General features: G+C 41.3%; 1 protein-coding gene across 10 annotated transcripts in view; it reads left to right on the top strand.

The window, feature by feature from the left end:
* Window positions 1–12,789, top strand: part of LOC131692285 (FH1/FH2 domain-containing protein 3) — a 428,161-nt gene that overhangs the window by 353,462 nt on the left and 61,910 nt on the right. The window lies entirely within an intron of this gene.

Here is a 12,789-nt window from a genome sequence, read left to right as displayed (position 1 = left end):
TCGCAAGATAAAAATACGCCTTCGCCGAAATATTTTTTTTGTATTATTGGCCTATGGGGGGACCACTGTGCAACGGTTTAATTTCGATAACTATAACCGATCTCTTAATCATACATTAATTACCCCAATAATAACTACTCACCCCTAGTGGCAGATCACTCTAGGAATGTATAACAAATTTACATCAACTTAGAAAAAATGCATTTAATTTCCATTTTTGCATCAACTTTGCACTCCCTCGCAGAAAAGATTAATTAACAATCGTCCTACGCTGATCCACTTTGTTCGATGTTTTGTTGAATGTAGGGCTGTTTTTTGTACGGTGTGACGTCTTACACGCAACGCAACATACATTGCACGCAACGAAAAATGCATTACGATTTTCTATTTTAATTGGAAGAAATGAATTTAATTTCACTGATTTTTAAAAATGCATTACAAGTGATATGTCCCTAGACTCACCCTTTAGTGGTAACTTATAATTGAGTGAATGTTATTAATGTTATGTTAGGTGCTCTAGCATTACGGTTTTACTATGTTACCAACACTGATTTATAGATTTTGATATTGTTGGGAAAAATTATTCCGAGATCGATCTAAAAAGACCTTCATCAGAAACTCTTCGTTCATACTCCAACACGCCATGACCCGGAACTTTTGCCACTGCATTTCTCTTCCCCTGAAAACCTAATTCACACAACTAACCGTGAAATGATGATAATCGTTGGCTCGTTAGGCAAATTTCACTTTCAGCGCAACCAGTGAGCCTTTTTGCCAAAGAGTTTCCCTCCTACCCGCACCGAACAAATGATATTGATTTAAGATATGATTCTTTCCCGAAGACACGTAAAAGAGTGCAAGAAATTGGAACAGCTTGTTTCCTGTGATACAGGTTTTCGCCCTCACCGTAGCATCGGTCGGGATCTCAACCGACTTCTTATGCCGCACGACTTGCTTTCTTCTGCTCCACGGCAGGCAGATTCAAATAAATTCAATAAATGAGATGCCAAAGTTCAATTGATTATAACTCTGTTTTATCGTTTTGCATCTTACATTGTTCGGCTGGGATTCCCAATGACGGCGGGCTACCTGGTGTCTCGCTGCTAACAATGGATCTTCGAATAGCTTCGATACTCGAAATATGCCATTAAATTTCATTATCATGCTGATCGCGCAAACTTATTTCAAGCTTCAGTCAATAAGGTTAGTTTAATACTTTCTGCGCGCTCTGCTTTTCTCGCTATAGTTCACGCTGTGTCAAGCGATAGCACTTTCGCCTTTTACCTTGACCTCAACCATCACAAGGATTGGTAAGGTTCGGCTGTTCTTCCCACTCAGTGTTTGCAGAGGGAGGGTCATCATTCGACCCGTGCAACAGTGCACAAAGAAAGTTTAAATAGGAACACAACAATCTTTCACCGGTCCGACGCGGCTACTTCGCATCGGGGGCTTCAATTTGGCAGCTGTTTTGAAACACAAAACCTCGAATTGGTATTTCAATTAAATTGATGGTGGGTGGAGGTGAAAACCGTGAGCCTGTAATCAGTACGCAAATTTGATTAGGAGGTAGACCTCGAGAGTGCGAGGAATAGTTTGCCCTTTCGAACGATAATTTTCACGGTCTATGGAATTGCGTTAAAGACGGAGATGGGATTTTGGAACATACTAAACGCTACTGACGACAGGAATATTTCATATTAAAAATTATAATTCTTATGAAGCGAATTGCACTGAAATTCCATTTTTGTATTTTTATACTGGCGCAAAGATAACATACCGTTCTCATAAATAAATGTTTTTAATCTGCTATTTCCACAGTATGATTCACCGAAAAACTTTTTTCTAAAATGAAATATACGCTGTCAAGGACAATTTCCTAACCAGCATTAAATATCACTTGATATATCTATTCTAAATATCGCTTCCACCGCATTTTAAATGATTCATTACACTCCGGAATGCACATCCGACATTCGGTGTTTCACATTTACCCAATCCGTCCGCAAGAGCCCCACTCAACACAGGTGCTCGGAAGCCGTTGAAATGCGAAATGGCTTCACAACCTGGTGACTTGAGCAAAAAAAAGTAACCCTTCTTCGGTTTAAACCATTTTACCGCACGCAGAACAAAAAAAATGGCTGTAGGTAACCGTAGATACCACATGCTGAGCGCTGTACAGTTTCAACACCCGGTGGGGCGACGATCGACACCGTGCCGTGCCGGCAGGAACTGGTGACACAATTTATTCCCTCCAGTTATGAAAGGAGCGGCCGTCGTCGTATCGCAAGTGCCGCTAAACACATGCTACGGTTAATAGGTTCACATATAATGTCGTTCGGAAATTATATGTACCGCATTTATCGCGCAACCTTGACCGTTACAGTTGCCAAGTGCTACTTTCCATCGATTGTTTTCTTTCTGTCATGTAATATTTACGAGATTTTTGCACATTATTTCGCTTCTGCTTTGTTCCCGTCATCAATAGCTATACAATTTTCGATTGAGTATCCAACACAAACCGTATTTTCTTCCAGGACGCGTACATGGTGGATTTTTACGTTGTTGTCACTGTAATAGTCTTGGGAATTAGGCAAATCATACTGGTAATGAAATTTCCGTGCAGTACCTATCAAAAGATCAGAATAATTTGTTCAGATATATTCTCTTTTGTATTTTGTAAATCTACTACAGTTGGGTCTCCTACTACGCGGATACGCAAGGCTGTGGAGAGCTGCACCTGGCTCCAGGACATACATTACTGCTAGGTCGTTCAAGATAATTACTTCTTTGAATCTTGATTAGGAAAATTGTGTGTATTTCACTGTCCGAATCAGATCATGTTGGGTCAGTCCACTTTAAATCATCGATTGGTAAAGCAAGCGCTAATCGTTGTGCTAAGACAGTTGCCATAACTGGCAACAATAAACAAACAACATACTCGCATAAAAACTGCCAAAATCTGTTTTAGGTGTGATTTTTTTTAAACTTTCTCAAAATTACGTACTTATGGTTAGATGATGACACCAATGCTTATTGAATATCCTCTCCTCTGTAATTACGTCAAATTCTGAGAAACACGCAGTAGGGGAACCGGGGGCTAGTCCGACACCTTAATTTTTCTAAAATTCCACAATTCTTCTAAAATTGTATATTCTGTGTGTAATCCTTGTTTGGATAGTTCTTAACAGGATATAATTTTTTTTAGCGTTTAAAAAAATTGGATTCATAAAAAATTATTGGTGGTCATAAAATGGAGGAAAATGAGATTTTAAAATGCTGCGCTTTAAGTTTTTTTTATCGGCTTGAGACATTACTGACAAGAAATAAATGTAGTAATAGTGTGATTGAACAGCACAAAAAATTCGCAGTCAATCGCATTGAATCAGTTCTACCCCAACAGCTCGCTTTTTTGTTAAATACCCAATTAACAGTATTAAAATACTCCAACTTATCTTCGACACAGACAAATAATGATATGGAGAGTAGATCGGAATGTACAACCATAAAACTGGTGATTTTCAAAGATTTTATTCTGTTAAAACCTTAAAATGTAACAACTAAAAATAACATCCAAGTGCGCATCAACATTGCTTTCGCATGTTTTGGTTATTTTGTTGACCTTTGATTAACCTATATGGCATCGATGTGTCTCGAAATGCTCAAAATAGTCGTACTAATAGTATCCTGTCATTATTGTGCGATTTAAAATTTGATATCTGGGAAAGACGCGGGGTGTCGGGCTTTTTGTTAGGGGAAACTTTGCCACTGCGACCACTATTCAGGTTCTCTTTTGTGGCTGCCCCTGTTTGCTCTACATAATACTATTACCCGAATCCAATATAGTTGGAAGCGAGTTGTTTGTTTGTCCACACTTGTCTTCCCAACCGGATAGTACATTATTAAGGGGTTATATACAAAGTTTTGTTTTTGATTCTTTGCCATGAATTTTTGTTTAAAATTTTGAACACCACAAAACTCAATTTTTGATTAACACGTTTTTTTGCAGTATAAAACAAATTATTGGGAAACTGATCCGTTCAAGTACACTGCAATACATTTTTCTTTAATAATCTTTTTATTTTTTTGATTTTAGTTGAGCGGTTCGGCTTGGCGAGCGTTCACCGCAAACCTCTGCCAAAAAAACTCGCTACGGGGGATGGGCCATAACTCCGCCAACCTTCAATTTATTTTTTAATTCAACTTGTTTTTTCGAACTTCGATAGCACTACCAACGAGCTGTCTTTTGCTTTTTCAAAAAAAAATTGCATAAAACGCTTTAAAAAAATCACGAACTTAGCTCACTTTTTCGCCACAACTTTGTATATAACCCCTTAATGTAGCTAAGGATCCGTTTGGGACAGGTATGCCATACCTCGTGAGGCGTCATAAGATGCCTTCCGAAGTATCGCTCCCTTCGAAGAAATAGTACTGTACAATGGCAGAGAATATGTTCCTGCTCTCGGGCTCGTATTTACAGAATTGACAATTGTCATCTTGACTTTCGCCAATTTTTTCAGATGATACTTAGCAGGACAATGTCCCAAAAATAAACCTGTGATTATACGTAAATGTATTCGTTTCAGATCCATTAGTTTTTTGGCTCTCGTTGTATCTGAATGTATGAATTTCATAGCTTGTCGAGCGCCTTCTACGTTACGCCAGTCGTTTAATAGTTGGTCCCTTACCTACGCTGAAAGTTCTAGTTTGATTGCACAGGTAGATATACCTAGAAATGGTTCTGGTCCAACAAACATGTTTGATGAACCACGCCTGGCTAATTCATCGGCCACTTTGTTACCATCGATTCCTTGGTGGCCAGGTATCTAGAATATCATTACTTTATTCCGAGTTGCCAGTTGTTGTAAAGATGTGATTCAGTCCCAAACCAGTTTGGACTCACATTTCGACGACCTTAATGCCAACAGTGCTGCTTGGCTGTCCGAGAAGATTGCGATTTTTGCATGTCTGTAGTTTCGTTTCCTGCAGACCTCCGAGCAGGTGTATATTGCATATACCTCTGCCTGGAAAACTGTAGGCCACTTTCCCATTGATATCGCTTCTTTAATTATTGGTCCGTAGACTCCCGAGCCAGTCAGCTCACCCATTTTAGAACCATCCGTATACAATGATATTGTACCTTGTGGGAGTAGCCCTACATCCCATATCTGACGATCTACTATGTGAACCTCATATAAGATATCGAAGTTCGGTTTAGCCTCCATTTTATCTGGAACTGTAGTCAAGACATGGTTTAGTTTGAGTTCCTTTATTATACTCAGGTGTCCATTTAAATCCCTATCAAATAGTGGTTTACCCTTTAGCACTCTCAGAGATCCAACTCTCGCCTCCCTCATAACATGTGTGTGCAATGAAGGTAGATGAAGCATGGCTTCCATAGCTGTAGTGGGTGTTGATTTCATAGCGCCTGTGATAGAGAGGCAGGCTAACCTCTGAACTTTGGTTAGTTTAGCTTGGGCGATCTTTTGTTTAACTTTGGGCCTCCACACAATGGAGGAATAAGTTAATCGTGGTCTGGCGATGGTCGTGTAGCACTAGTAAGCCAAGGTAGTGTTTGTTTCAACCGGCTAAGAATTGCGCTACGGACCACCTGTTCCCGTGATAAAAACCCCCAAACAGGGAACCCCAATTCCATAGTGTCATGCGATGTCAGTGTATATGTCAGTGATTGATTTTATTGTGTATGTCAGTGATGCAGTAGACTGTTCACTCTACACACCGAATTTTTTTTTCGCAGAGGTATTCTGCCAAACCTCTGGAGGTATTTGCTGGATTTTCAACAGTTTGGAGGTTTGCTAAGGTTTTCAGCTGATGGAAGTACGCTGACGTTTTGCTGGGTTTCTGTCTTCAAATTTCGGTGTGTACGGATGAACCTTTCGTGTTGGCTGTGATCCACTAGGAGGCTGGTAAGTCTATTACCTTTCTCTGGGAAAAAAGCCTATAGGCCGTGTGGCATCCGTCTGGTTGAAGTATCTCAGCCAAGAATGGATCCACTGGGTTTCTGCTCCCAGGTCGTAAGAGGCGACTGAAAGCAGAAAGCCCCAAGTCTAGATATATCTCCGTGTCGAGGACTGAATGGCTGGCGGGGAACAATATGCCAGTCGCGAAAGGAGTATCATGGGCCTTGCCCTCACTGTGTTAAGCGAATCTCTGACACAGTGAACGCTTTGTTTCTTCGCAAGTCGTGGGACTCAAATGATGAGTGACAGAACTAAAAAAAATATCCAGGCGAATCTGAATCATGCGAAAGGAGCAACTGGAAACATCATAAACCAGCATGTGTCTAATGAAATTTCTCTATCAGATCACATACATATACTCTTCGAATATAAAGCAGGAGAAACACCAACAGAAGTTTGCAGAAATCCCAAAACACACAAACTGGGATTCATTCAGCTCTCAACTGTTGAGCGCAATAGCATGTTTTGAAGCAGAAATCCAAACCGAAGAAGAATTGGTGATCTCCTCAAATATTGTAACATCTAAACTTAAGCTGTCCACCTAAAACACGCATATCCAATAAGGACGCACCATGGTGGGACAAAACCTTAGAAAAGCTCAGCAAAGTTTCTAGGAAACTGTTTAACCGGGTTAAACGGAATGGACAGTGGGATGAGTATAAAAAGTCTCTTTCGGCATATAATCTAGAAATTAGGAAATCGCGAAGAAAGAGTTGGAGGCTGATGTGCGAGCGGGTTGAACAAACTCCCGTCGTTGCAAGACTACAAAACGCTCAAACGATCATACAAATAGGTTAGATAGTGTGAAGAAGGACGATGGAACTTTCACCATTGATTCCCAAGAAACACTTAGTGTCATGATGGAGAAACATTTTCCTGGTCCGTTTCCCTTTAATACTATACAAACACAGAATCAAATTGAAGCAGAACCTGACTCATATAAAGCTAGTACCGAAGCTCACGAAATATATGCTATATTTACAGATGCACAGGTGGAATGGGCGATAGACTCCTTTGATCCATTCAAATCGACTGGGATGGACGGAATACTGCCAATAATATTACAAAAAAGCAAACATCATATCATTCAATGCCTAACGAAAGTGTTTAGAGCAAGTCTAATACTAAACTGTACACCTACAAGCTGGAGACAAACAAGGGTAATATTTATACCAAAATCGGGGAAGCGCGATATATCACTTCCAAAAATTGTTAGGCCAATCAGCTTAAGCTCAATATTTCTGAAAATAATGGAGAAAATGATTGACTTACACATTAAAGCAGAGTACTTGAAAGGCTCTACACTGAGCGAATTTCAATTCGCATAGTAAAGCAACAAATCAACAATAGATGCATTACACATGTTGGTTGGAAAACTAGAGAATTCTATTGAAACAAAAGAAATCTCACTTGCGGCTTTTTTTTTAAATATTAAAGGAGCTTTCGGCAACGCATCTCATAGTTCAATGCGGAATGCTATGAGAAAACATGGATTTGATACTTACACAATAAATTGGATAAACTCAATGCTTACGAACCGTGAAATAACTAGCACGTATGGAAACACGTCACTGACTATGAAAACAAATAAGGGATGTCCGCAAGGCGGAGTCCGCAAGTCAAGAATAACATATGCTTCGCTAGTTTGGTGGCCTAAAACAAAAGAGACATCAACTCAAAAAAGCTAGGTAAACTTCAAAGGCTTGCTCGTGGAACGATAACCGGTGGCATGCGAAGTACTCCATCAAAAGCATTAGATGCAATGTTGCATCTCCTTCCACTACATCAGGTGATACAACTTGAGGCAAAAAAAAAGCGCATTGAAAATAAGTCGTCATAAACAATTATCTGGAAATTTAACAGGACATCTTGCGGTTCTGAAAGTTTTTCGTATAAATAACCTCGTCATTGCAAATGAAGACTGGCTGCATGCGATGCCGAACTTTGAAACTACCTACAAAATTATGGAGCCTGAACGGTCAACCTGGGAACAAAGTGGCCCTAGTCTTCGCCTAGGCTCAGTAGTTTTCTTCACAGATGGGTCAAAAATGAACCATTCGGCAGGATCTGATATTACAGGACTAGGAATAAACGCTAGTATCTCCATGGGATACTGGCCGACAGTATTTCAAGCATTCTAGAATGCACCTACGTATGTCTGAAGAGAAAATACCGGTATGCAAATATCTGCATTTTCTCAGATAGTCAGGCTGCGCTTAACGCATTAAGGGCTCCTATATGTCGTTCAAAACTAGTATGGGACTGTATTCTTGCACTCCGACAATTGGCAGAAAAAATCATGTTAATTTATACTGGGTTCCGGGGTACTGTGGAGTTGCAGGGAACGAAAAAGCCGATGAGTTAGCAAGAAGAGGGTCTTCTACTAATTTAATCGGCCCAGAACCATTCTGTGGAGTCTCATCGAGTGCCCTCAAAATGTAATTGAAAAAGTGGGAAATCACAGCTATAAAGAACAATTGGAGTACCACACCTAAACTACGACAATCAAAGAAATTTATCTCACCCAACGAGAAAAAAAGCTTGGAGTTGCTTAGACTAAACAAAAAAGAGCTACGCATCATGACAGGTCTACTTACCGGACACGGTCCGAGTAAATATCATCTTAAAAAAATTGGTAAGCTTACAAACGATACATGCCGCGTCTGCGGATCTGAAAGTGAAACATCAGAGCATCTGCTCTGCGTATGCAGTGCATTGATACAACGCAGACTAAGAATCATCGGTAAAGGAACACTGGAGCCTTTTGATATTTGGACTGTAAATTCCGAAGCAGGTAATAAACTTCATACGAATTGGAGTGCCCAACTGGAATCACTCATCAATAGTGATATGTCACAGTAGATAGTACACTTAGATTAAGGAAGGGGCATAGCACAATAGATCTAAATACTGGTGATTCGTCTACAACAAAAAGAAGAAAAAAATTAAAAAAAGCTACGGATTTTTCATTTAACCCTCAAAAATGTCCAATCCACTTTACGAATCAAGATTTCATTGCTTACTTACTTGATACTTGATGGACAATAATTCGCTTCGTTGAATCTACGCCGAGTGAAGAATTCTCTTCCACTGGACCCGGTTCTGGGCGAATCTTTTCCAGTCACCCTGGACATTAAGTGCTTTTAGGTCCTCTTCCACTGCAAACAGCCATCGCGTACGCGGCCTGCCACGGAGTCGTCGGCCTCTTCCCGGTTCTCTACTGAATATTATCTTCGCCTGTCAGCCCATCGCAGCCTGCCATTTTTTATTAGCTTGACAATATCCACTCCTTTATATTCTTGGTATAACTCGTGATTCATGCGACGCCGCCAGATGCCATTTTCTTCTTTGCCGCCGAGTATTGTTCGCAGAACCTTACGTTCGAAGACACCGAACGCTCTACGATCAACTTCCTTTAACATCTACGTTTCATGACCGTACAAGGCAACCGGAACTATCAATGTCTTGTACAACGCGAAATTTGTCTTCGTCTGCAAACTACGGGACGTCAGCTGGCTACGAAGTCCGTAAAAAGCACTATTTGCAGCTGCAAGACGCCTTTTCACCTCGCGGGTAACATCATTATCGCACGTCACTAGAGTAGGTACACAAATTCTTCTATTACTTCAATATTATCACCACCTAACACCAGTTCACCACCAACATTACTATTGGACCCACGTATTCTTCCAGCTATCATGTACTTCGTCTTGCTGGTGTTGATTGTGAGACCAATTCTTGCTGTTTCCCTTTTAAAAGGCAAGAATGCCTCTTCCACGGCTTGGCGGTCGATTCCAATGGTATCAATATCGTCCGCAAATCCTAGGAGCATATGCGATCGAGTGACGATGGTACCGTTCCTTTGCCCGCCTGCTCTCCTGATGGCACCTTCAAGAGCAATGTTGAACAGAAAGTTTGACAGCGCACCACCCTGCTTCAATCCGCCTAAGGTTACGAAGGACGTCGAAATCTCATCCGCAACCCGAACACTTGATTTCGATCTATCCAGCGTTGCACGAATCATCCTAATCAGTTTCGTCGGAAAACCATGTTCTACCATCAGTGAATCGTACGCCGTTTTGAAATCAATAAACAGATGGTGTGTCTGCAAGTTGCATTCCCGGAATTTATCTAGGATCTGTCGCAGGGTAAACATTTGATCCGTTGTTGATCGGCCTTCACGAAAACCACCTTGGTATTCGTCGACGAAAGACTCCTCCAACGGCCTCAATCTGTTGAACAGAATACGTGACATAATTTTGTACGCCGAATTGAGGAGTGATATTTCTCGATAATTGGCACACTCCAGTCTGTGTCCCTTTTTGTGTAAGGGACAAATGAGGCCCTCTAGCCAGTCAGCAGGCAGTTCTTCTTCTTCTCATACCTGCAAAAGAGTATGGTGAAATATTTCGGGCAGCTGCTCACTACCGTGTTTGAAAAGTTCGGCCGGGAGCTCGCCCTTTCCAGCAGCCTTACAGTTTTTCAGCTCTTTGGTTGTCTTTTTCACCTCTTCTAGCGTCGGAGGCTCCACAGCTTGTCCATCGTCACTTATCTTTATTCTGTTCGTTGACGCGCTAACATTCTCTCCATTCAACAATGTCTAGAAGTGCTGCTGGCTGCTACCATAGTTTTATCTGTCAGCAAGTTACCTTCACGGTCATTGCACATGATGGGAGACGGCGCTGTTTTTCTCCGTACGGCATTGACAGTTTCATAAAATTTTCGCATATCATTTTGTTCCATACTGTTTTGCGCCTCAGTAATGACGTTCTCCTAATACTGCTTTTTCGTTCTGCGGTGAATTCTTTTTTCGGCTTCTCTTGCTTCCTTGTACCGCTCTCTGTTCTGCCGAGTACCAGACACTAACATCCGACTTCTGGCAGCATTTTTCTCATCCGTCACTCTCTGGCACTCCTCATCGAACCAACCGTTTCTGGGTCGTTTCTGAGTTGTACCTATTACTTCTTATGCTGCTGTGCTCACCGCTCCGTAGATTGACTCCCACAGATTGTTGAGGTTGTCGTCTACGTTGATTCCCCTTATCCGCTCATCAAGCTTCTGGCGGTACTCGTCCGTCACACCTTCTGCTGAGAAGCGCTGGATATTGAAACGCAACGGTCGCTGAGTTCTTGAGTTCGCTACGGTTGATAACCATGCTCGAATCTTACTGACAACGAGATAGTGATCAGAGTCGATGTTTGGTCCTCTGAAGGTCCTCACATCTATAACATCCGAGAAGTGTCGGCCGTCTACCAGGACATGGTCTATTTGATTGCAAGTTTCGCCATTCGGGTGCATCCAGGTGTACTTACGGATGTCTTTGCGTGCAAAGTAAGTGCATGGCCATCCCTCTAGCTGCAGCGAAGGTCACTAGTCTCAGGCCGTTGTCATTGATTACAGAGTGAAGGCTCTCCTTACCAATGATTGGACGGAAAAAGTCCTCTCTACCGACCTGAGCGTTGGCGTCCCAAATAACAATTTTTGCGTCATGCTTTGGGCACTCTCCGTAGGTTTTGTCGCGACACTCGTAAAACGCGTCCTTCACGTCATCGGGTTTATCGTTTGTCGGTGCATAGATGTTGATCAAGCTGTAGTTGAAGAATTTGCCCCGTACCCTACACAGATTCGCTCGCTAACCGGTTTCCAACTTATAACACGCTTCATCTGCTTGCCGATCACTATGAAACCGACTCCATGTTCTGCCTCTTCGCCGCTATAGTAAATGTTGTATTTGAAGGAAGTGTTGGCGATGGGTTTCACCGCCCTGAATTCACGTTCTTCAGTTCTAGGCCACCGCACCACCTGAATTGCAGCCACGCTCACTCCAGCCGTCTGCAGTTCGCGAACCAAAAGACTCACTCGTCCGGGTTCATTCAAAGTCCTGACATTCCTTGTTCCGAGTTTCCAATCATTGTCCTTATTTCGTAGCTGGGTAGGTTGCCGCAAGTATCGTTCGTTTTTCTTTTCTTCTTCGCTTTTCGTGGTAATCGGGAGGGTTCGATAGGCTACCTTACCGGGGTCGCGCTACCAGATTTCATTGCTAATAGCTTTTATTCCCGCATCGTTCACAACATAATTTCACAGCTACAGAGGAGTACTACAAGTTGGCAACTTAAAAATATTTTTTTGCTTTTTCCAAAAATTTAAAAAAAAACATAAACATTTTTAACTAAATTTCACTGCTATACACAAAATAGTTTTTTTCTTCGTTTTCCTCAATTTTCACCTTTCAACGTTGAATGTATTCAACATAATGATTTCAAAATGCAAACAATATATTTGTTGGTACAATGGGAATGATGTGAAGAGGTTTTCATGGTGGTGACAACATACAATCGTGTTTTGAATATATTCTATAGCGATTTTACCGTAACCCACCAAAAGGCGGGGTTAGGCAGCATAGGGTTAATATTGAAAAATATGCTTCATTTTCCAGTCCCTTGCTAATTAAATGTAGTTAAAAACATAAAAAAAGGAAAACGAGTGAGTCAACTTTTAGTTGTTAATAAAAAAGAAAAAAGTTATGATAGTAGTCAGTACTTTTCTAATTTGGATTCAAGCTGATCAAAAATCAATCATCCTTATGTCCTGGAGGCAACAATTTTACAGTGATAATCGTTGTCACAATCCATTACCGGGTCTAGTTGAGGGGAGCCTACATCAATCATTCATTAAGTAGTGAATCTCGTATTTTGCTACCGCCTTCCACCTTTCACTCGTCGCGGTATCTATCCGTTTATGCCAAAACAGGAATGCTTGGCGCCACCGAACAACGCTGTAAAGCTGCTCGGGTTGAAAGAGAAAGGATAGC

Source organism: Topomyia yanbarensis, chromosome 3 (genome assembly GCF_030247195.1).
Source record: "Topomyia yanbarensis strain Yona2022 chromosome 3, ASM3024719v1, whole genome shotgun sequence".
In the NCBI taxonomy this organism is placed as follows: Eukaryota; Metazoa; Arthropoda; class Insecta; order Diptera; family Culicidae; genus Topomyia; species Topomyia yanbarensis.
This window is presented reverse-complemented; position numbering and strand designations above follow the sequence as displayed.